This window comes from Lithobates pipiens, unplaced genomic scaffold (assembly GCF_037356315.1).
Source record: "Lithobates pipiens isolate NorthernLeopardFrog02 unplaced genomic scaffold, aLitPip1_a1.2 Scaffold_8, whole genome shotgun sequence".
NCBI classification, from domain to species: domain Eukaryota; kingdom Metazoa; phylum Chordata; class Amphibia; order Anura; family Ranidae; genus Lithobates; species Lithobates pipiens.
Genome location: NW_027507903.1, coordinates 116,214,105 through 116,239,161, shown reverse-complemented (window position 1 = coordinate 116,239,161; position 25,057 = coordinate 116,214,105). Strand labels below are relative to the sequence as shown.

General features: G+C 40.5%; 1 protein-coding gene across 10 annotated transcripts in view; it reads left to right on the top strand.

Annotated features, from left to right (window-relative positions):
- The window catches only part of NEO1 (neogenin 1), a 237,850-nt gene that overhangs the window by 1,967 nt on the left and 210,826 nt on the right, over positions 1–25,057 (top strand). The window lies entirely within an intron of this gene.

The following is a 25,057-nucleotide window of genomic DNA, read 5'->3' as shown; positions in this document are numbered from 1 at the left end:
TTCTTTAGTTAGGATGGAAAGTTTGGAATTCATCTGACATGTTGAAGGATTGTAGCTGCTGATGGAGGTTTCCCTTCCAGACTCTCTATGGTTTGTGCATAGAACTACAAAGAGGGATCTGAAATAGTCTTGTCTCGTGTGTGCAGCTCCGATATTTAATACATAATTACGCTTATTTTTTTATTTTTTTTTTACATGCAAATGGTTTTCTTAAGGCACTGATGTGTAAATATTTTACTGAAGTACATATTTAATTATTCATGCTACATTTTCATATTTGTGCAGTAATTTCTCATATTTGCTGAGTAGTCGCTCGGAATGCTGATTAGGATGTATACAAATGCAGCGTTATGTACATCTCCACACTCTGCTAACAAAGGTTTGACCAGGAGACACAGCATTGGGGACAGTACACCAAGTATTGCATACCGTTTTTTATTTTTGTGTTCTTTATCTGTAGAATCTGCCTGGTAAATCATCATATGTTTTTAGGTGGAGACTCTGCAGACAGGTATCTGTGTTCTATGCCATCTCCTGCTCAGTCCTACTAACTGGGATACTGCAGAAATGCCCCCAGTTTGTTGAACATTTTGGGATCAGACCCGATCCCTACCATTATATTGTAGATCTACAGAATGTAGATTGCAACTCAGTTTTTTTTTTTTTTTATATATTTTGCATAATTTGGACTTGTGTGAGAAGTAAAGCTACAGAGATGTGCTCAGGTGTATGTGTTTGGACCCGGCTGACTCCTTGTTTCTTTGTGTATTGCACAGGTAGCAGTGACCCCCCCCCCCCTCTTCTTGTGCTGGTAGTTCCTCTTCTCTCCTGTGCTTGAATGATGCTGAGGTGGAGATGTAGGGTTGTCTGTTAACGTGACAGCCTTAGGCTTTATCTGTGTAGTACCATAAGGTTGCTGAAGAAGTGGTGTCTCCATTGGTTACACTTGAGCATGTTTTGTAGTTTTTTCGTATGCCATCTACAGACTGTACCTCCTCACACAGCAGAGTGCGATGTCGCCTTTTCATTAGATACACCATGTAGATACGCTTAAAGTAAGGTGAGACCATATACTTCTGATAACATAGGCAGTCTTTCTTGTATGTAACATCTGGCAGCCAATCAACTTAAAACGTCATCACTCCTACTCCTTGTCAAAAGCTGCGGTTTGCCATATTGATAATGAATGGTTACCATGGCAACCCTGCATCCTTTACATTTTTTTTTTTTTTTTTTTTTTTTTTTTTCTCCCATTTGGTGTTTTACTGATTGGTTTGATTTCCTTATGTACATGATCAGGGCCTGTGCCTTCTCCCAGGTGCTTCTCTTTATAGAATCAGAGAATGTTTTATATAAATAGACTGTCTTTTTTTTTTTTTTTTTTTTTTTTTTTTATTGGGGAATTTGTAATATTAATAAAATTTTATATACGTTGGATGAAAACAATAGAGCAAGAGCGTCCTGGTCCCATTTGTACCTGGAGGAGAGGTCTTTGGGAGCAGACACATTGGCTTTTTTTAGTACAGCCAGATTAATGATCCGTGATCATTTTTATAGCTCCATAATAAATGTATCTAGTGCAGCGCTTCATAGGGCCCTGATTGCAATGAAATGTATTTATTTCCATGCAGCGTTTATACTGTGGCTACTGTTGTCTGATTTGGTTCCTGTGGCTTTTAGTTTCTCTTTGGGATTCAAAGGAAACAAACCAACAACTGCTTATCTGGCTCTGTGCAGTTTTTTTTTAACCATACTGCTTGGGCCAAGGAGCAGATGCACCCTGAAAGCCTGTCCATTCATTCCATTAGAAGGACATGCTTCCACTAACAAACTACCTGTGGTTTTAAGAAATAAATGAGCTCTGTGCATAAGAGATTAATAATAAAAAAAATAAAATAAAGACCACCTCCAGGAAGCTTGACATCGTTTGACTGCCAGTGCAAATATTAGGAAGTTTAGTGTCCGTGGGAGTGTAGTCAGCCACTCCAGGATTTAAGTGGAAAATGGACCCCAGATTAAGCAGAATGGTAGAGAGAGAGAGAGAGCGCCAAAGAAACCGGGCTGAACTGATCACACCATGTTACTTTTTTTGATTGACAGTGGGCTCAACGGAAGAAGACCTTTTTTAATGTTTTGACACATTTGCCTATGGCTGTAGACTATAGCCATGGGCTAACAGAAACCTGAACTAAGAAAGCTTGTAAGCTGCCATAGCGGACCCCTCCATCTGTATATGCTATAGGGTGCCTAAAAATTTCCATACGTTAATTTTTTCCTAACTCATATTTAACATTTGTATTAAATATTATGTAAAATATTGTAATTCATATTTTGTAAATAAGGGTACATTTAGCTACAAGTTCCGATTTTTGTATGGCAGCTTTTGGGACACCCTGTAGTTCCCTGACTAATGTTATGACTTCATTACTGTCCATGCAAAGTATGCACAGCAGCCATTTTTACTTGCCTCAACTACATGACTTTTTCAGGGTCACTGTCTTAAACCAGGTACACACTACTAGTTTGTTTGTATTTTTTTTTTTTCCATTCAGCCCAGCGGATTGAATGAAAAAACTGACAGCTCAGATTTGGAGCTGCTGTACTAACAATCCAATGTTGGTATAGTGACCACCCCTGCTGTGCTATTGTGTTCTGACGGGACAGCAGCCCTAACTCCCCCCGCCCAAAATTTCTAGATGAAAGCTCTAGGTCTAGGCAGATACAAAGAATTGTCCTAAAATTTCTAACATTTAGTTCAGTCTTGGTAAAGTATAATTAAAACCTACAGTATGTCAGTGTGCTTTATTCGATAGTGGGTTTTTATTTATTTATTTTTTGAGCTCCAGGCTCCCCCACAAATTCGGTTGGACCGACATTCAGCCTGTGTGTACTAGGCTTTAAAAATGTTTGGAACTGTAGCTTATCATTTTATGTAAGATCTCCATTGTTTGCACTTGTAAACTCTCTGCAAATCCGATTTCAGCTATATGCTAATTAAAAGGGTTTAGAATTTCTAGATTGTACACCTAGATATTATACGTTGGCTAAAATGTAAAAATCCAAAAAGCAAAAATGTGATTGGCTGTCATATTTTTAAATGGTTGCAATTTTTAGTGCCTCTGAACAAAGTCATCAGCGGTTGTTTGACGTGTTCCTAATTAGTTTGAGTTGAGCTGTGGACAGAGAAATCCCAGCAATCCTCAGGTAACAGACAAGCTGCCCAACAGAGACCCAAGCTGGTATCATTTAATTTTTTTTTTATTTTTTTTTACCTGAAACTGGCTTATCAGTCATCAAAACTGCTCAGGAATTCTGTTTTTAAATTTACGGATTGGTTGTGAAGTAGTTCTAGTGCAAAGACATTATCAGGGAGAAATGCATATATTTGAATATCGTATGCATTTGTATTTCAGTGTTTTACATACTATGAGTTTTCAAAGATGGTCTTGTTGGACAGTCTAAATATGTTCATCCACAGCACATAGGCAGAGCACGAAGATTGTGCTTTAGTGACAATTTTAGGGCCGGTTCACGCAATAGCATTGCCGTAATGTGCAATTGTGCCTTTAGCTCACATGGCATGTTAGGTGTGCTGGTGTATTGCCATTCATGTTCAATAGCACCCCAATGCGTCTGCTATGTGTTACAGCCCAATCCATATCGCTGCTTAAAAAGTACTGCATACACTGTTTATTTTTTAGCACAATGCATTTTATTGAGTTGCATGGCTGCTGGCAGGTGCATTGGAGTGCCATTAAGAAAGAATGGCAGTGCAGTGTACCAACATATCTAGTGTACGTTGCCGTATTCTGAACTCTGGGCAACCCCCCCCCCCCCCCCCCCCCTACAGTAAGTCTGTTCCTGCACTGCTCATTATACAATGTAAAGTGAAAAAAACATGGACTTTGTGTTTTGGTGCCTACAAGTCCTTAAAAAGTAAAATTTTATTTCATATATTTCACAACATAGAAAACTGTCATCTAAAATCTCTTAAAATAACTGCTCATTTTGTCAAGGGGTGACCAGAAAGCTGTATACTCAATCTTTCGCTCCGGGGGAAAAACCGCTCTCCTTCTCAATCCAGCGGTGGACTGTTCCTGATGTCTTCACGACCAGAGCATGTCTATGGGAGTGATGTCAGGAGCAGTCCACCACGCAAGAGCACTAAACCACTGGTGGGGGGGAAACTGGGTCTGGTCGTGTGCTGGGAGGATTAGGTGAGTATATCTCTGCTCTCCAATCCCCTTCACCAGGGATCGCCCAAACTTTCGAAAGAAAGAGCCAGTTTACTGTCCTTCAGACTTTAGGGTGACCAGACTGTGGTCAATAAGAAAATGTCCTGACACCAGTTGGCGTAAACAATGCAATAGGCTTGATGGTCAATGGAAGTCGAAAAAATTGCATTGTTAATTTCGGTGGCAGGAATAGGGCCCCAAGGGCTGGATAATGGCAAGCAAAGGGCCACATCCAGGATGCAGTTTGGAGAGTCCTGCCCTAGACAAAAATGAGCAGTTAACCCATTCAGTGCAGGCACAGCCCCACTGAATGGGGGGAAAACATAATTCCGCTTTAGCAGTATGCACTAGACTGGTACGGTTTTCCCTTCTGCTTTAGGATTTGGCTTATGTGCCCTGAAAATACAGGCAGTCCCTGAGTTACCAACAAGATGGGGTCTGTAGGTTTGTTAAGTTTAATTTTTTTTCTTTTGTAAGTTGGAACAGGTAAATTTTAACTTCTTGACCACTGGGCACTTAAACCCCCTTCCTAACCAGACCAATTTTCAGCTTTCGGTGCTCACACTTTGACAATTACTCAGTCATGCAACACTGTACCCAAATGATTTTCACACAAATAGAGCTTTCCTTTGGTATTTAATCAATGCTGGGGTTTTTATTTTTTGCGCTGTTAATCAAAAACACTGAAAATTTGGTAAAATAAAAATTCTTTGTTTTAAAATTGAGTGTTTCCAGCCCACAGCGCTGCTTCTCTCTCTCTCTCTCTCTCTCTCTCTCCCTCTCTCTCCCTCTCTCTCCCTCTCTCTCCCTCTCTCTCCCTCTCTCTCCCTCTCTCTCCCTCTCTCCCTCTCTCCCTCTCTCCCTCTCTCCCTCTCTCCCTCTCTCCCTCTCTCCCTCTCTCCCTCTCCCCCCCCATCCCCCACACTGTACCGATCGGTGTCATGGATGTTCCTGGGTGCGCGGGGGCAAGATTCTGGGAGAATGTCCGTGGACACCCTCCCAGAATAAGCTGACCGCACTGTAGCAGTCTTTCGGCCATGGCCCGGTCGGCATGTGGTTAAATAGTTTCAGCCGAAAAAATAAAAATTAATAAGTTTTTGAAAAGCATAGGGAACTGTACCATTTGTTTTTGCTGTCTGCACCCCTGTTCAGAAGATGTCGCCTCTCTGTCCCTGTGACAATTGAATTTTGAAACCTCTGGTTTGTTGTGGAAACAACGATTGGTGATAAAGCTTCAGTGGAGACGCCTTTTTCCCATTATAACTCTTACAGGAGAGAATTTCCCTTCCTAGGGGTAGATTTTCTAACTTCCTGTTGTCTCCCTCCGTTTTATAAGTAGGAGTCGGGTGTTTGTAACCCGAGGACGGCCTGGACTCATTATGTCTCCTTTATAAAGGACGGGTGCTGCTTTACTCGAACAATAGCCATGTATATGAAGTAAGTCCTAATAACCTTTTTATAGATTTATAATTTATTTTCTTCCTAGTGAAACCCGTCCAGGCCTTCACAAAGGATATCATGGAATGGCAGATTGTACCTGGACAACGACCACCTTCCTAGGGCTATGGACACTCTAACCTAGTAAATGTGATCATTTATCTTCTAGATCCTGTTATAACTGACATCACTGATGCGTGTTTTTCTGCTCACAGCCTAACAATTTGCCTAGAAATGTGCTTTTGCTGATTATGTGTAAAGCAGCTGGGTAGTTTAATAAAATGAACGACAGTAGACATAAATGGGCTGCTTTCTGCATAATAACCTATAGAGACTTGCCTCGTAGCATATTTGGGAAAGACAGAGAACATAAAATCTGTTTAGGAATATCGGTATTTCCATTAAGGTATCATTTGATGGAAGCGGTTCGTTGATGGATAACATAGCAACATCGTTTCCTTTTTTCTTTCTTGCTGTTCAGCTTAATACGGTCTAGTACTGTTTAACACACTCTGACTGAGGCAAGGTTAAGCTGACAGCCATGTTTTCCTTTTGTGTCTTTATTAAAATCAAACGTGTGCAAGCCTTTTTCTTTTCCTTCTTTATTTATTTTTTTTTTTTTTTCCATCATTTCAGAATTCCGGCTGCCTTGCATTCTACTCTGCTTGATGAGTGGGGATAAAGGCAGATTTGCCTAAAGTTACAAAGAGAGTAGACAGTGGGATTTGAACAGGTCCAGGACTTCAAAGGCTCTGTCACACTGCTGTTACCTACATCAGGACAAGGATATGAAATAATCTTTTAATTTTGAAGTATCTATCATCCAAAGCTGCTCTAGTTCTATGTATGACTCTTGAGCAGTCTGTACAATCTCTTTGGCCCTCTGAGGCTGTTGGTTGCAGATTTAGTTCAACGGAGGTAATATCATGGCATTTATCATAAAACCTGATGGAGTGGCAAAGTGGAGATGGTGCTTTGTGATTGGATACACCTAAGCTGCTTATTACTGTGTATATGTGAGATTTAATATTCATAATGTGTATTTGATTGCATATTATATGTGAATGAGCACAGCTGACATGATGCAATGCATTTCCTCTACACTATCATACACTAACACCATTTGTTTCAGATGAAATCACTCCATCTGTACCCCATCTGTTCCCCAAGTGTGCTCGTGGTTTCTTTAAAGGGATCTGTGATTTTGTTTTCTAGTAATTATCTTGTGATCTTTTCAAAATTGCATCATGCAGCTTAAAAATTTGGTTAGGGAAAGGATTTGCGCAAAAGCTTCAGTTACTCCATTTTAATGTGCTTTGAATGTGTCATTAATAATGTACTGTGGTTGTACTGTTTTCCACAAGTTGCTCAATGGCCATTTGTTTGTAGCAGAGGTTTTATAAACTGTTGCATGTTTATTTTTTGTTGATGGAATGGAGTTGGAGCCTCTGCCGGGTTGAGGTTCACCCACTCGCTTGTCCTGATGACGGTTTTTGCTGTGTACCGAATGGACGATTGGGTGCTAAAACTGAAAATGCTGGATGCACCTGGCTGAAAACTGAAAATTAGTTTTTGTTAATACATGTTTTTATATATACGTGCATTCGACTTTTTAATTTAATATCATGAATTTAAATCAATATTTGTCGGCCATTATTGGCACCTTTAGCGCCGCAAAAGCTGAAGAAAAAATGTATCCCATTTTAAAAGGAGTTGAAAATGCAACAAGAACACATCAGTAATGCACCTGTTATGTTTTTGATGTGGTTTGAGTCACATGACCTATGGAAAACGCACCATAAGTACAGTATAAAATTGTGCCAAAATCGCATGCTTTTTCGGTGTCGTGCACTGTTTATTTTTTATCATCGAGGAAATGCTTATGTTTCAGCTGCCGAAATTTCAGTGCAGCTCTAGCTCTCATAAAGGTGAAAGCAAAAGAATCGCCCACATTTTTGGTTGACACCAAAACGGTAATGGAGGGGAAACCTTCCAATGGTGACATGCCAGGATTCCATCACGTCCTATTTTGAATATGTAACCAGTAAATCCATGCTATTAACCTTCTATGAGGTGAGTTGCCATCTAGATAAAGGAAGGCCCGTGGACGTGGTATATCTGGATTTTGCAAAAGCATTTGACACAGTTCCCCATAAACGTTTACTGTATAAAATAAGGGACCATAGGATGAGTACATGGATTGAAAACTGGCTAAAAGGGTGAGTTCAGAGGGTGGTGATAAATGGGGAGTACTTGGAATGGTCAGGGTGGGTAGTGGGGACCCTCAGGGTTCCGCTGGGACCAATCCTATTTAATTTGTTCATAAATTACCTGGAGGATGGGGTAAACCGTTCAATCTCTGTATTTGCGGACGATATTAAGCTAAACAGGGCAACAACTTCTTCTCTGCAGGATGTGGAAACCTTGCAAAAAGATGTGAACAAATGAATGGTGTGGGCAACTACATGGCAAATGAGGTTCAATGTTGAAAAATGTAAAATAATGCATTTGGGTGGCAAAAATATGAATGCAATCTATACACTGGGGGCAGAACCTCTAGGGGAATCAAGGATGGAAAAGGACCTGGCATTCCATTGTTGAGCCTAACATGGCAAACGGAATATTAACATGCATTAAAAATGGGATCGACTCCAAAGATAAAATAATTCTCCCACTCTACAAGACTCTGGTCTGGCCATACCTAGAGTATGCTGTCCAGTTCTGGGCACCGGTCCTCAGGAAGGATGTACTGGAAATGGAGCGAGTACATAGAAGGTCAACAAAGCTAATAAAGGGTCTGGAGGATATTCGTTATGAGGAAAGGTTGCGAGCACTGAACTTTTTCTCTCTGGAGAAGAGATGCTTGAGAGGGGATATGATTTCAATATACAAATACCATACTGGTGACCCCACAATAGGGATAAAACTCTTTTGCAGAAAGGAGTTTAACAAGACACATGGCCACTCATTAAAATTAGAAGAAAAGAGGTTTAACCTTACACTACGTAGAGGGTTCTTTACTGTAAGAGCAGCAAGGATGTGGAATTCCCTTGAAACTATTAGATGAACGGCTGCAACATACAGGGATATACAATGTAATACTGACATATAATCACGCACATAGGGTGGACTTGATAGACTTGTGTCTTTTTTTTATTTTTTCTTTATGCCTCACCTACTATGTATTCAAAAATGGTTTGTTGAATACCAGGAGTTTGAGGTGTTGACTTGGCATCCAAATTATCCAGATCTCACTTCAGTTGGACATCAGGGATATGCTGGGAAAAATTAGGCCCCATGTGGCAACTTAAAGGATTCACTACTGACAGCTTGGTGCCAGATATCGCAGCATACCGTCAGATCTAATGGAGTCCATGTCTTGAAGAGTTATGGTGGATGATGGTCATAATGTTATGTCTGATCGGCATACATCTGGGTTGGATTTAGGCACCACTATTTTGTCGACTAAAACTGTGTTTTAGTAAAAAACGGTCAAAAACGAAATCGAAATTTGACGGCAAAATGAACACTGTTGGACATCTGCGTAGGTCACCATACTTGTAATTCATGTGCATCAGGTTTTAATTGGGTGAGGTGGTAACATTATACTCCATGCTGCTACTACATATAACACGCATGTTTTACCTGTGTCTTTAGCCTTCAATTACCTTCATGGCCAACTAAGGATGTAATGAACATGGCAGACAATTCATCCCATCAGGCCAGGCACGCAGGTCCATGTGCTGTGCCAGATGAGATGCACGCTCGGCTGCTCTGCTCTTTGTATTACTGAAGGTAGAGATGAAGATGCGCTTGTTCTTGCAGTCGCTCAACAAGATGAAGACTGTAATGTGTGTTATTTTTTTTTGTGTGCTTATCCTAGTCTTTGTAGTCTGTCTGCATACAGGTGACCTAATACTTTTTGATAGTGTGTTTATATATGTTTTGCTAAATGAGTGAACGTAAAAACGGTTATATATACTGTATAAATTTAGACCTTGCTCTGAAGGAGTGGATAATATTGGTTTCAGTCTAAAAGTGTATTCAAAGCATTGGCAGTCATACATTTTTTAAAGGGAGAGAAAGAAGGAAATTATGACTGCCTTCACCCCAAGCATGCGTGTCAGCTCGTCCTTCATCAATGCAACTTAGGAATTTCAGCCATGTTCAGCCCTAATCACTGTGAGTTCATAATCCATGTTTAAATAGATACTGTGTGCTATGTGAAGTTCCTCCTCCTCCCCCCCCCCCCCTTTTTTTTTTTTTTTTTTTTATTTCCTTGGGAGCGGAACTAGAGTTTTTTTGCACTCCTGTGTGTGTGTGTGTGTGTGTATTCATTTTTCTCTTCCCTTAAGATAGAAAGCCGTGAAATCACAACATCTCCCTCATTGTCTGACTTCATACACATTACGCATTCTGTCTGAACTTTGATTCAGTCTGCTGAAAAAGTCTACCACAATGTTGGTGTCTAACCACACGTGCATACACGGCTCTCTAGCTTGTGCGTCTATGCAGAAAGAAACCACAAGTTGCTCAGAAATAACTTGAATAGTTTGGAAGTGTTTGGCATACATCATTGGTCAAAGCATCTGACTTAATTTGATTTTTTTTTTTTTTTTTTTTTTTTTTTTTCTTTCGATTCGCTGGAATATTATAAATCAAACAAATGAAAAGGGCTTAGAAAAAAATTATTTAACTTTTTTTTTAATCTGTTTGTTTTTGTTGTGCAGCCTTTAGAGGCAATTTCTGTAGCTCTGTGTGACTTCTGCAGATGTCAACTGGTAGTTTGGCCCACTCCTTCTTTAACAAACTGCTGCAGATGTCTTGGGTTTGAAGGATGTCTTCTCCAGACTGTGTAGGTCTCAACTCTTTCCAGGGCTGCCATCGGGGGGGTACAGCCATTACAACTGTAAGGGGCCCGCCTGGGCCTGAAGAAGGCAGGACGGGTGAAAGGGATCTGTGCTGTGCAGTATAGAAACAATCTTTTTCTGCTGTTCTCATGCCATTGACTCTGACATCGAACTCTTTACTACCACCTCTGGCTACTATGTGCATGTGCACTCGTGTGACAGCGATCTGCCTGTACTATGCTTCTCAGCAACATGTCAGCGTTGTGAAAATGAGCTGGGACCAGGTAGGAAGCTACAAGTAGGGGCTGTGACAGTAAGGGAGGGGGCTGTTTGTGTACAAGGAGGGGCGAGAGTCTTTTTTGTGTATGTGAGGCTGCTATATATACAGGTGTGGGTGTGTGTGGTCGTGGGGGGGGTGGCTGACTATATACACGTGCGTGTGCGTGCGCGCGCATCTATGCCGCTGTCTGTTATTTCTGCCCCTTTTTGTCTTTGCTGCCTGAAATGTCACTCATGTTGGCCAAACCTAATTTTATTTTCACTCTGCTCTCCCTACATACGTTTTACATGTATAGCTTCTGTCTTCAGCTTTATTTACTGTTTAGAAAGTGTGCACATCACGTTAGATTTTCTCTTCCTGTTCAACACTGCAGTGCAGTCTGGGCATACAGCCAAGACAGCTGATTGGAGGAAAAGCGTGCACACACCCCCTAGCCTCATAGGTAGAGACTTTCAGAGCTGATGTTGAATGTTCATGGCTCTGCTAATCTATCTATAGCATCCTCCCCAACACAAAACTCCACTGCTTTTTATCTTAGTTGCTGGAGAACATGTCAGGAGTCATCAGGCTGATGGCAGAATGGAGCAGGAGAAAGCTACAGGGCATAGTGCTTTGAAGAGAGAGGCCAAAACACTGCAGATATGTGCCCAGCTCAAGTTTCACGAATCAGGTTTACATCCACTTAAATTAAAATTAATTTAAATTGGTGTTATGGAGAAAATTATAAAAGTTTAGTTTACTACCACTTTAAAAAGATTCAGCTTCATCTCATCTGTCCAAATGACATTCTCACAGATGGTGGCTTGCCAATATGCATATGGAGTCCTCCTCCTGGGTCTTCTTCCTTTTGAGGCCACTGTTGCTCAAAAAGCAAGGGATAGTGCAATCAGACAATGATGTACCCTGATCTTTGCGTTCAGTTTAGGATTTTTCCTCGGCTCTTTTGACCATATTTCACATTTTATCCTGTTCAATCTGTGGTTGATTTTGTTCTTGCTGCCACGTCAAGGAAGGGTGGCTTCACTCCTATGGACCTTTAAGCTCGGTTCACACAGCGGGCGGCATGACTTGCAGCGCCGTGACCTGCACACGACCAACGGCGACTTGCAAAACAACTTCTGTATAGAAGTCAATGCAAGTCGCCTGAAGTCGCCCCAAAGTAGTACAGGAACCTTTTTTCTAAGTCGGAGCGACTTGAGTCGCTCCTATTACAACGGTTCCATAGTACAGAACGGAGCGTGACTTGTCAGGCGGCGAAGTCGTCTGGACAAGTCGCCCCTGTGTGAACCGAGCCTTATACTTCTTAATATTTTCATGCAGTCATTTGAGCATCAAGTTGCTTGGAGATGGTCTTTGCTGTGCTGTCTATGATTCATGCTCAGTGTGGCGCACATGATACCAAACAGCACAGTTTTTAAATAGGCAGATGTACTTGATACAGGATTGAAAATGGTGCAGTACTATTTACAGAAAACATTTTGAAACATCCCAATGATCCAGTTATTGACAGCCTTTCAACAAATCTGTCCAGTCCATTTTAGAATATTTTTGTAGAATAAGGCATCATTTCTCTTTTCACGCCTTGCTTTACTCTGACATGCCAAGAACATTCAGGTACACATGATAAAACCACTTTTAAATTCATCACTTTCAGGGTAAATGAAGCATGGTTTCAGTGAGCGTTAAGGGTACCAACAGTTTGCCCATGTCTGTATGTCCTGTCGATTCTCCTGCAAAAAAAGGCTTTTGTGATTGTGCCTCTTTAGATGTATTCATTTTATATCCCGAGAGGGCTCCATAGCAGTCAGGTTCTGCATGTAGGTTCGGGGGAGATAGTCTAGGTTCAGTCAGTGTGAGAATAACGTCCTTGGCAAACAGTGGGATTTTGAACTCCCTACCTCTGACCGTTATGCCCCGAACATCTGGGTTGCCGCGCATAGAGGCAGCTAAGGGTTCAACACATGGTGTCAATAGCAGGGATGTAAGCAAGTGGGCATCCCTGCCGGGTGCCATTGGCCACTGAGAAGGGGGGGGGGGAGGGCAAAGGGAGTCCTAACTTGAGAAGACGGGTTGGTGTAGAGCAGGGATGTGCAATTAGCGGACCTCCAGCTGTTGCAAAACTACAATTCTCATCATGCCTCTGGGTGTCATGCTTGTGGCTGTCAGTCTTGCTTTGCATCATGGGATTTGTAGTTTGTCGTCTTCGTCTTCTTCTTCTTCTTCGTCTTCTTCTTAAACTAATTTAGCTGGGCTGCTGATCCACACATATAGCACAAGTTAGTGCATCTAAATGCAACAGTGGGTTCCTTATTTTCCTGACTCTTTAATTTTGCTGTTCACTCCTTCGTTATTTAAGCCCTGGTTCACACTGAAGTGTTTTGACATGTCAAATCGGCGGCAATTGCCGTCAATGGCACCGTCCTAATCGGTGCGACACCGCATCTGTGGTGCTGCACCGATTTTAAAAGGTAGTTTTTGTACTACTTTTGCGATTTCGGGCTGCGGTTTACTTTGACATCTGTGCAGAAAACCTGCACAGATGTCTCTGAAATCGGGACTGACGTGGGAGTGGAATCGTGCGAGTTCAGCTGAACTTGCATGACTTCATTCCCGCAGCTCAGTGTACCTGCGCTTATCCACCAATTCGTGAATATTCCAAATGTAGCAACAAGGCTGTTGGCACTTCCTGGTCTCAATATGAATGATGTATGCTTAGAGTGAAGTAGTGTTGTCGGCTTTCAGAAGTGAAAATGTAATTGTCAAATAAGATTATATATATATATATATATATATATATATATATATATATATATATATATATATATATATATATATATATATAATCTCTTTATTATTGCTTGATGCTATGAGCGTGTAGCTCTAAGGCCAAAATGGGTTGATATTGCCTTTGCTAGACCTGCGTATGATTTGTGATGTACACACCTTTCCCTGATTATTTGCCTGCCTGGTGTAAAGTGTGAGTAAAGATGCCTGTAAACAGTTTAAATCTGATCCAGCTCAGCAGGAACCAGCAGAGATTCAAACCATGTATGGGTCGGCTGAATGTACCCAAGTTGCCCTTTTGATCAACTTGGGTACAACCAGTATGCTAGATTTTACATACAATTGTTAGCAATGGTTATAGTCTCTAGCAATAATCACTATCCCTGTCAGGAGAAAACAATGGCTCTGCGAGAAGGATTCCCCCATCAACAATGTATTTCCTAGTTCCTACAATCTGTGGTTGCAAGAAAGAAATTTGCTCAGTCTATGGTTGGCCTTGGGCAGGTGATGCAGTTTTCTTTCCTGCAACTTCAGGGAGGGGTGTGCATGGAGCCCTCCCTCCCCGGGAGAACACGGTGAATAATCGCATGCTAAATCTCCGACCTGGTGGTTGTACCCAAGTCAGTCAATGGATTGATGGAGCCTATAAGTTTTACCTGCTGGCACAGTGAATATCTCCTAAAGGTTAAACCCTGCTGGGAGAACACAGTGACAAATCGCATGCTAAAAATCCAGCATGCTGCTTGTATCCATGTCAATTGATTGATCGACTGGTACAATTGGCCTGTCCATACATGGATCGAATCTCTGTCTGTCCCTGCTGAACTGGCTGACATTCAAAGCATCTATGGCCGGCTTTACTGTAGGCTTTGCTTCCAAAAAACAAGTTATTTGCCTGTCGTGCTGGATTAGACTTCTGTCATCAGAGAAATACAGAAAAGTTTTTCTAATTTAAAAATAATTGATGACTGTACTTGTAAGAAAAGACACTTCATATTTTACTTCATTGACAAATCGTTAAGTGGTTAGTCATCTAAAGATGTGAATTAGTATGAACACACAAAGTACATTTATTTCTAGTAAACATTCTTTCAACTGTGCTTGGTCCTCCCATTTACAGTGTAAAGTATTTTTTGAAAGCTTTTTTTTTTTTTTTTTTTTTTTTCCCTCCATAGGTTTATTTTAAAGTTGACAAATGCTAATTCTCAAGTGTCATCACCTTTTCAGCTGTATGTTACACCTTTTTACTTGTCTGTGTTTTGTAAATCTGGAGCTGCCAGACAGCATCAACACTTCCTAGCAAGTCTTGTACACCGAAGCATGTCGTCACAGGAGGTGTGCTGCTGTATGCTGAGTTCAGGGCTGTACAAAGAGGCATTTCTAATCACAAAAATCAATTGTGCTAGCTTTGTTACTAACATTTCATTATGATTTGGATTTCCATGAGTGAAAGCGTGAATGCTTGTTTTTTGTTTCACTTTAATGTGAATTTTGGTATTCTAGCCCCCACTTTTAGTAATAGGACTGCCTACTGGTATTGGCAGGTTTGTTCATTGTCAAGTGTAAAATGAGAAAAGAAACTGTGACTGGATCATAGTTTTGTATCCTGAAATAAATGTCGTCAAAAAACCACACTTGATTATTATTTTCCTCTTGAGTACAATTAAAGCGTTGGTAAACTCTGCTTTGACGTGTTTCTACAAATAAGGCTTACCTGTAGGTACAGTGTAAGAGCCCTTTCACACTGAGGCATCTTTCTGGCGCTTTTGGGGGAAAAAATAGCGCTTGTAAAGCGGCTGAAAAACTGCTCCCCTGCAGTCTTGGTGTGAAAGCCAGAGTGCATTCACACTGAGGCGATGCGCTGGCAGGCTGTTAAAGAAAACTCCTGCAAAAAAGAATCTTTGGAGTGGTGTATACACTGCTCCTAAATCGCCCCTGCCCATTGAAATGAATGGGCAGCACCGCTTTGCGGATTGTTTTGTTTTCTTAAACTTTTTTTTTTCCGGCTGATAGTGGCTGAAAACCTCTACAAAAACTATGGTAAAGTGATCTTAAATAGCAGTGCGTTACTGCCAATGCACCAGTGTGAAAGCAGCCTCAAGTTTAGGAGATGTTCGCATTTTGGAATGGCCGATGTCGCCAACACATAAGTACTGCACTCTGAATGGATGGGACATGGAGTATGATGTCTATTGAGAACGCTGTGCCACGACCATGATTTCCTTGCGCATGCATGGGAGTGACGACATCACATTCTAGATAGTCAAATGGCTGGAAAACGCACAGAAGGAAGACCAGGTGATGATGGAATCGCTGACGGTGATGGCATGCTGCAGTGCATACTAACAAATTATGACTTAAAGTGTGGGGAACCTTGGCTCTCGTGCACAGTGCTTTATTGTATCTTAAATGGGCTCAAGTACAAGAAGGGCTAGGGGCAATTCTGTTATACAGGTTTTTTACCTTGATGCATAGAATGCACCAAGATAGAAAACCGTTTTAGAACCACTTCACCACTATTTTATAGGACTTTACTACCATTTAGGCTCCTTTCACACTGGGGCGTTGGGCATCGGTGGTAAAGCGCCGCTATATATGTGGCTTGCAGGATTTTTTGGCATCCTGCCAGCGCACTGCTCCAGTGTGAAAGCACTCCGGCTTGAAAGAGGCTCTTTACAGGCGCTATTCTTAGTGCTACAGTGCCTGTAAAGCGCCTCAGTATGAAAGCATCCTTAAAGTCTCTAATATGGCCACCCAAAACCACTTTTTTTGTAAGATGCACAAGCTTCATAAACTTTCATGGGGGTTTTTTTTTTTTTTATATATAGCTTAAGATTGGCCGTACATTATACAATTTTCTTGTATAGTGTTCCTTTTTAGATTTACTAAAACCATATAATATGAGGTCAATCCTAAACATTTTCAATTTTGTATGCAATCAGGCAGGCCCCTGCACTACATAGTCGATGGTAAATCTAAAGGAAATCGAATAAGAGAAAATTGTATAATGTATGGCCAGCGTAAGTCAAATCCTCCATTTGTGTCTCATACACTTTCATTCCAGACACTGTGCTCAGTGGGAGAGTTTCAACCACAGAGTAAGTGGTGTCAGAAAGTGGTGAGTATGACTAGAACGAAATTGGCAGGCTACAGGTTTCCAAGTCTGCAGGGACTTTGTCCATGACCATGTTCCCTGCAACAATTTTTCACCTCATTGGGCCTTGTGCTGGGTTCACACTGGAACACGCAGCAGCTCCCAGCAAGAGTCTGTTGTGTCTCCATTCACTGTTTCAGGTCCGATTTCAGGCTGAATTCGGACCTTAGACGGACCAAAATACTCACAGGTCTCAATTTGCACCAGAAATGTGGGAGCCGCTCACAATCTCCTGCTATGCAAATTGGATGTGGTGAAACCCACATCCAATGTGCATAAGTGTGAACCCAGCCTTAATTGTAGTGCAGATCTGCAAACACAAGACAAAATGTATAGATGTGAACCTAGCCTAATGCACGTCTTTGATTCATGTGAACAATGTTCCCCATTTATGAAGTGCTTACTGAAATAATCCATAAGATTTGTATTGTCCTAAAAGAATTTGTAACCAATTAAGGGATCACCAATTTGAAAAAAAAATATAGTTGCAATTTGTTGCTGTGCAAGTTAGATGATTGGACTAACCATTTACTGGTTTTCAATCTGAACAGTTAATTGGCGAGCAGAACTGGAGGAATCTGTGTAACGCCTACAAAACTATAAGGAGTGGAAACTGATAAAATCGTTAGTGCATTCACGGAAACCTCCCTCCAATAAATTTCCACGTCTCACAGGTATAGCATTAAATGATCCTTAGACGTTTATGCCACTAAGCAGCACTGTAGTAAAGCAGATTTATTGTCTGCTATAAAGTCATAAGAAGGAAAATGCATTCCTTTCTAGAAAAGGAAAAAAGGATATTGTCTTTTAGTCTGCTAATAAATATACAGGGCGTATGTCTGCTCAGTACAGCAAGAAAGGGTATAAGGTTTTTGTTTGTAAAAACTTTGTTCCATTAATTTGAAGTGTCAAAATATTTGGCAGTGCGGCATCAAATCTATTTCATAATAAAACCTATTGTAATAAATTGAAAAGAAAAATACTTAAGTTAATGATGGTTATTGTGTACAGATAGGGACCACTTTAACCTAGGTTTATAGTATATTTAATGGGATGAAGAGAATGCGGTCTTTTGAAATATGAACATTTCCAAGCTATGCTGTAGCTATTAGCAGAAATGAAAGTCTTATTAAACCCACAACAGTAAAATGTATCTGTTTATGCAGTAAAGCATGCTTGTTGTATTCACAGTAGAACCTAAGGGGTTAATCTTCTGCATTGTGTAAAAAAAAAAAAAGTGGTTTGATCCAGTCTTCTCTGATCCTCCCCTTTTACTGTCCCCCAATCCATCTGCTGATAATACAAAGCCTTAAAGGCACTCTGCACATGCTCAGATGGTGTGTATTGCTAGAGGTTTGCTGATCACATGCATCCTTCCCCAAAAAATAAACACTGTCCAGAGGGTCGGGGGTCATTCAGTCTCATAGTACAGTTAGAGAATGAAAACTCACTCCTGCAAACTTTAACCAGACACTGATAGAAGTCGCAAGATTGCTATATACTGCTGATGAGAAAAGGTATTTAGCACAGTGATCTCAGGGTCCTAGGTTTAGTAACACTTTAATGAATACAGGATTATGAAGATATGCCTCTTTCAAGGTAAACGTGGACAATGGCTGTTGGTAGAGCACAGCATATGTGTATCTTCATAAAATAATATCCTTTGTTTTAGGATGTTTTTTTAAAGGGGTTCTAAAGGCAAAACTTTTATTATTTTTTTTTAGTATTGAATAGTGTCTGTTCCCCTGTTGGAGTTCTTCTCCCTCTCCCGTTTACCGTTTGTCATTGAAAGTGAAATAAAAGAAAATTACTTTTCTTGGGACAACCGAAAATTTGGGGAAATTTTCCAATGGGGACACTGGCTCTGGTGACCTGGGGGTCCCCAGAAGATTCCTTCTTAATTTGCAGTGATTTCCTGTTTTTGCTATGAGACATGAAGTCAAGGGAAATCTAAACTGGCAGAGGTTATAATCTTTTTGCTCTAAAATGAAGAAAAAATGTGTTTGCCTATAGTTCTGCTTTAATACATTATGGTTAGAAAACATTTAATAGTGGGCCCTCCCAGCCCCCTCTAAATACTCACCTGAACCCAATCTGGGTCCGGCCCATCTGCAGCAGCTCCTCTTTCCTCTACTGGCCCTCACAGGCTTGGCTGAGAGCTCCTGTTGCTGTCAGTCAAAACCTGTGAACAGAGGGCGAGGCCAAGCTGGGTTGTGTTTGAATAGATGCAAACAGCCTGGCTCAGGATTGAGCACACACCAGTGCCCCCATGGGAGAAGCTTCCTATGGGGACACTCACAGATGGGGAGGAGGGAACTAGAAGCTCCGTTGCGGTACCGGAGAAGAGGATCCGGCTTGCTCTGTGCAAAACTGAGTGGGGAACTAAGGGGGTGTGGTGTGTTTTTTTTTTTTTTTTTTTTTTTTTAATCACTTTGAGTTGGCTGCAAAATTAGTTTTGTGCCATAATCTGAGCTTCTATAAATTTAACCATATGTTTAGACTGTGTGCCTAAAAAGAACAATCATGTTTACATGAATAGTAAAAGTAGGACTTCAAAATTTGAACCCACAAAACCTGTGCCTTTTGTAGCCACCGAGAAGCACTTGCAGCACTTTACAGGCCCACTCAACCTATTCAGATCCTCGTAGTTTTAAACTCCTCAAGACCTGGGTTTTCTACCCTAGAGATTAGCTATTATAGAGCCCATCCATTCTGCCACCTCCAAGTTCAATCTGTTGGTGTTGAACAACCTAAAGATGGTGGTTCACTCTTGCAACATTTTAAATGAATTTACTTGAATGTCGTTGTACAAAGTATTTCTAAACATCTAGAGGTGGCTGTGAGCATACTATCCTGGGACCTCTCCAGCTACCTTTTTATGAAGTCAGGATACCAAGCCTGACTATTTGCCAAATGCTCACTAAGAACCTGGTGTGAGTGGTACTGCATGAAGGTCCTTGGTCAGATCAGGTTCTTAGCTGTTTATAGATATCTATCTATATCTATTAAAGAAAATATATACTATATACGGGCACCTACTAATGTTAGAGTATGGTGATATTTATGGCTGATGATGGAAATTCTTGGTTCCATTTTCTAGGCCTTGTTTGAATAGCTTAATAAAAATCTCTAATATAGACAAGGACTAGAAATTGGTATGTTTTTAATGTTATTATTTACTAGTTAATGCTACAGATGGCAGCTAGTACAAAAATGTCTTGGCGTCACTGTAGTTGTATGGAAGTGAACTTTTGTATGGCTTTCCCAAGTACCAGGACTGTTGCTCCTCTAACCAGGTTTCTGCCGAGCACTTGGCAAAATGCCTGGCCTGGTATCCTGACTTGTTAATAAAGGAGGCTGGAGAGGGCCTGGAAGAGTATGAGAGATGTAGGTATTCAGAAAATGAAGAAGCAAATATACATATGGATCTTGGGATGGGACACGCAGAGCATACATCCGTGACATCAGATCACATTACCTATTCAGTTTGCTAGTGTTTTAGTAACACCCGGATGGCACATAAAACCCTGAGCACATAGGCTGTGTCCCCTATTACATTTGGTTAATTTGCAGTTTAAGTAGTGTCCCTTTACTGACCGTTTACTGCGACACATTGGAGAGATGCAACTTTGCGGAAGCAAATATTTGGATCCATAGCTTCTGTGATTGATTGGATTTAAAATCCATATTCAAGTGATAAAAGGAGTAATTATAGCATGTAATTCATTTACCCTTCACTGTGCTGCAGGTTTCCATTACAAGAATCAAATTCTCTAGAAGAAAGATGTTGACCTTTCATCAATTCAACATCTCTTGAATATGATATTTTCACCACCAGCGGCTGTCTGTAAATTACAGATAAAATGCATTTAACCCAAACCTTGGAAAAATCCTAATTAGATTAGAGAGATTTTCATAAAAGAAAACCCTAAAGTGAAATAAAGGAGAGGAATAAAAAAAGCAGCTGTTCATTATCTTCTGCAAGTGAAAGTCTGGCACACCTTTTTAATTATCAGGAATTCAGTTGTAATCTTCATCCTATCATGTCTTGTGCAAGCAGATAATGTTCCAGTAACAGCCTGGAACCTGATAATTGCATACTGTAGGCTCACCAGTGCAAAATAAGTAGGCTCCCCACCCCGTCTCCTAATTCCAAAATGAAAAATGCTGAAAAAATTAACCACTGCAATGCCTGGCTGTGTGCTATAAATGTGTCAGCCATACACCACATCCAGTGTTTGTTCAGACAGACCTTGTCTGCTTTTCTTGGATGGAGATATACACGGAGGGGAAAAAAAAAACAGTGCTAACTATACTCTGTACCTACAATTCTTTGATAATGTACTTTTTAGAATTTAACATACTTTTGCTTTCAATTCTACCTTGTCTTGAGTTACAGTTGGGCAAGTTGCCCAGTGCGTCCCCCAACCCCCCCATTTTGTGGTTCCAACCCAAGCAAAATAAAGACGTACAGCAAAGCCAGCCCTGGCACAGAGTCAAGGGCTCAACCCAAATACTGTCTGATCCTGCTCATCAAGAAAAGATGGTGAGTATTCAGCTAACAATATTGCCGTCAGCGTGATGTGCCACCCAGAATAAACTTGTAAAAGCAGGCAGCTGTCCTTCCACTGAGGGGAGTACAAAAATTGGAGGCTTTGTAATGGCATTAAGGGTATGTATATGCTAGGCCACAATTTTCAACCAACTTGAAAAGCATGGGACTTGTATTCCACTTCCAGGAAGCAGATGAAAAGTTGCATCGCTATTGCACCAACTCTCTTTTAATGAACGTCACATTTAGACGGCAACTTTTCCTCCTGAAAGGACTATACCAGGCTGTAGTGACTAAGGGCAGCCTTACTCGTTTCAAATATCTGCTGGTTCAGCAGGAACCGGCCGACATTTGAACCATTAATGGGCAGGCTGAATGTACCAAGTTGATCAACTTTAGTACAGCAAGCCTGCCAGATTCACTTGGGAATATCGCAAGCTATTTCTTTAGCCACCAGCAATAATCGCTATTTTCTCCCAGAGAGGTCAACCCCCCCCCCACCTTTTGAGGAAAATACACTGTATCGGCAGGAAGAATTTCCATATGAACACACTGTTGATAAGGGGAACTCATGCACATTTCTTTTCCTATATATATATATATATATATATATATATATATATATATATATATATATATATATATATATATATATATAATGTGTGTGTATATCTCCTATCCTCTAACAATTTTACAGCACTTAATATATTATACATTCATGTCCATCCCTGTCTTCAAGGAACTTAGTCTTGGGTCCCTATCCCAAATACATACTAGGGCCAATTTGGAAAAGAGCCAGTTAATTCTGCCTTCATGTCTTTGGAGTGTGGGAGGAAATTGGAAGTATTTGGAGGAAACCAATGCACACACAAGGAGAACATGCAAACTCCAAGCAGACGATGTCCTGAACAGGATTAAAAGTGTTAACCACTAAGCCACTGTGCTCTAAAGCCTAGTCATATGGTGATATGAAAGTAGGTGTTTATTCACTTAAAGTGGAGGGCCACCCTGAAAAAAAAAAATATTAAAAATTACAAAAAAATCTAAAAATAATTTATTTTTTTTTTTTTACTTGCCAGAAGTGCCTGTTAGGCACATAATCCTAATCTTCCTCTTCCTCCTCCGCGGAGATCTTCTTTCTTCTCTCCTCCGTGCGGCGTCTTCTGGGTAATGGGTCGCGCTGTGTTCTGGGAACTGTGTGTTCCAGAACACAGCGCGTCCCATTCACAAAGCGCTGCGTGACTCGCGCATGCGCAGTAGGAAACGGGCAGTGAAGCCGTAAGGCTCCACTGCCTGTTTCCCTTACAAGGAATGGCGGCGCCGGGACCCGAGAGCTGAGGGACGGGTCGCCCTCGGGCGGCCGACATCGCGGGCGCCCTGGACAGGTAAGTGGGCTGATTAAGTCAGCAGCTGCAGTGTTTGCAGCTGCTGACTTTTTTTTTTTTTTTTTTAAACGGCCCTCCGCTTTAAAAGATGAAATGGTCAAAAGTAGTCAATTCAATATTTTATCACTTACCTTTTTTTAAAAGTTATTTTTGGTGTTTGTTTTTTGCATGCCAACACTGCACCAGGGAAAGATTTTTATTTTTTTTGTAAATAAATGCACACAGAAATATTAAACTATAAAGACCTTCTAATCTGCTTTCACAGAACGATCTCCTATTTCCACACCGATACATTGCCTACTTTTAACTAAAGCTGGCCTTAGATGGAGAGACTACGGGTTGCAGGAAAGAAAATCACTAGATTTTTTTACTTATTTATTTTTTTCCCCGTTTAACAGGGGGATTCCCTCCAATGGAACCATTGTATCCTCCCAGCGGGGTGAGTTGCCCCTTGCCAGGAAACACCGTGATTACTGCTAGCAACTATAATAGCCGCTAGCAATCTTATGTAAAATCCGACAGGCTGGTTTTGCCCAAGTTCATCCATTAACTTGGGTACAATCAGCCTGCCCATACATGGTTTGAATCTCGGCCCGTCCTTACTGAATCAGCGGCAATTCCAACCATCTATGGGCGGTTTTATAGGGCAGTGCACAGTTCCTCTTATTATTTTATACATTGCCAAAATACCCGCTGGCTACTGCCAGGTGATAAATAATGAATGTGCATGTTCTTTAGTGAATTGACTTTAATGATTTATCCCCTTTCTTTTTTCGGTATGCACCTCACGTTCAGTATTTTACTTTGATGAATTGACTCACTTCTAATGCAATATTTCTGAAAAATTAGTCATGCACCTTTTATGAAACTTAAGATATGTTGGTATTGCGCTGTCCCTATATTAAATAACCTTCCGAGGGTGATAAGTATAATGCCTAGTTAGATAAATCAATAGTGTAATATAAAAATATATATATAAATGTCTACTGAGTAATATCAAAAAGTGCAAAGTGCTACATAAAATAAAATAAATACGCCACAGAGGTGATAGAATCCAAATAAATGAAAATCAAGTGAACAAAGGTAAGCAACTAAACAGTCTCTTAAAAAATTACTATTTTGATAAAGTGCAGAGAAAATGCAAAAAAAAATAAAATAAAAATAAACGCACTACAGAGTCAATTGAAAACCTCCACGGAAACACAACTGCTTCAATTGAGTGCAAAGCCAAAAAACAGTGAATTGATCATAAAGTGCCAAGCGCATCTTATAAATGTGCAAATAAGTAAACACTCTCCAGAGGTGATATAAGTAAACCACCCTAATAATAAACAAATGATATACAAGAAAATAATAGTATACCTAGACCAAAAAAGAGGGTACCCTCTCCTGATCACATGGAAATAAAGTTTAGAATTAAACAAAAAATATATATAGTAGTAAACGCACTACAGAGCCGGCTGTAACATACATTATATCAGAATGAATCCGGCCTCTATAGATTAAATATACATATTGAAATCCATCAAAAATAAAAAGATATAAATATTCAAGTCCATAAATAAACAGTCTCCTTTAAGTGCAAGTGCCTTGTGAAAACTTGTGCAAATTCAACTGAGGTGTGGATCTCCCAGTGCTTAATCCCGCTGTGATCACACTTTAGTGGGAAGTGGCCCCTTACCTATAGCAAGGAGGGATTCGCATAAAGGTATATAGATTTCTTTATATGTCTTCTCTCCTGGTAAATTCGGTCACCTTCTCCTTTAAATTGTATTCTTATTGCTCCATAGGACCCAATAGATTAATAGAGAGGGAATACCATAGTGTAGTATTTCACAAATAGCATTTATTAAAAAAATTTCATACACAGGGTACTCACACATTAATAGATGGGGAAAAAAGCCTTTTTCTAGTAATCGGCAGAAAGTGCATCCACAGTCAGCTTCCTTCCCATCCCTACGCGTGACATCACATCACGTGACTTTTTTTTTTTTTGCATTTTCTCTGCACTTTATCAAAATAGTAATTTTTTAAGAGACTGTTTTTAGTTACTTTTTGTTCACTTGATTTTCATTTATTTGGATTCTATCACCTCTGTGGTGTGTTTATTTTATTTAATGTAGCACTTTGCACTTTTTGATATTATTTTTATATTACACTATTGATTTATGTAACTAGGCATTATACTTATCACCCTCGGAGGGTTATTTAATATAGGGGCAGCGCAATACCAACATATCTTAAGTTTCATATTAAGTGGATACGGTGTGATCCATTCCGGTAGTAGCAGCAGCCCTTGACATTTGATAGATCACCAGTGGTAGCGCAGGAATAAAACTATCGTGCACCTTTTATATTGCACATGGAAGTGAATTGACTG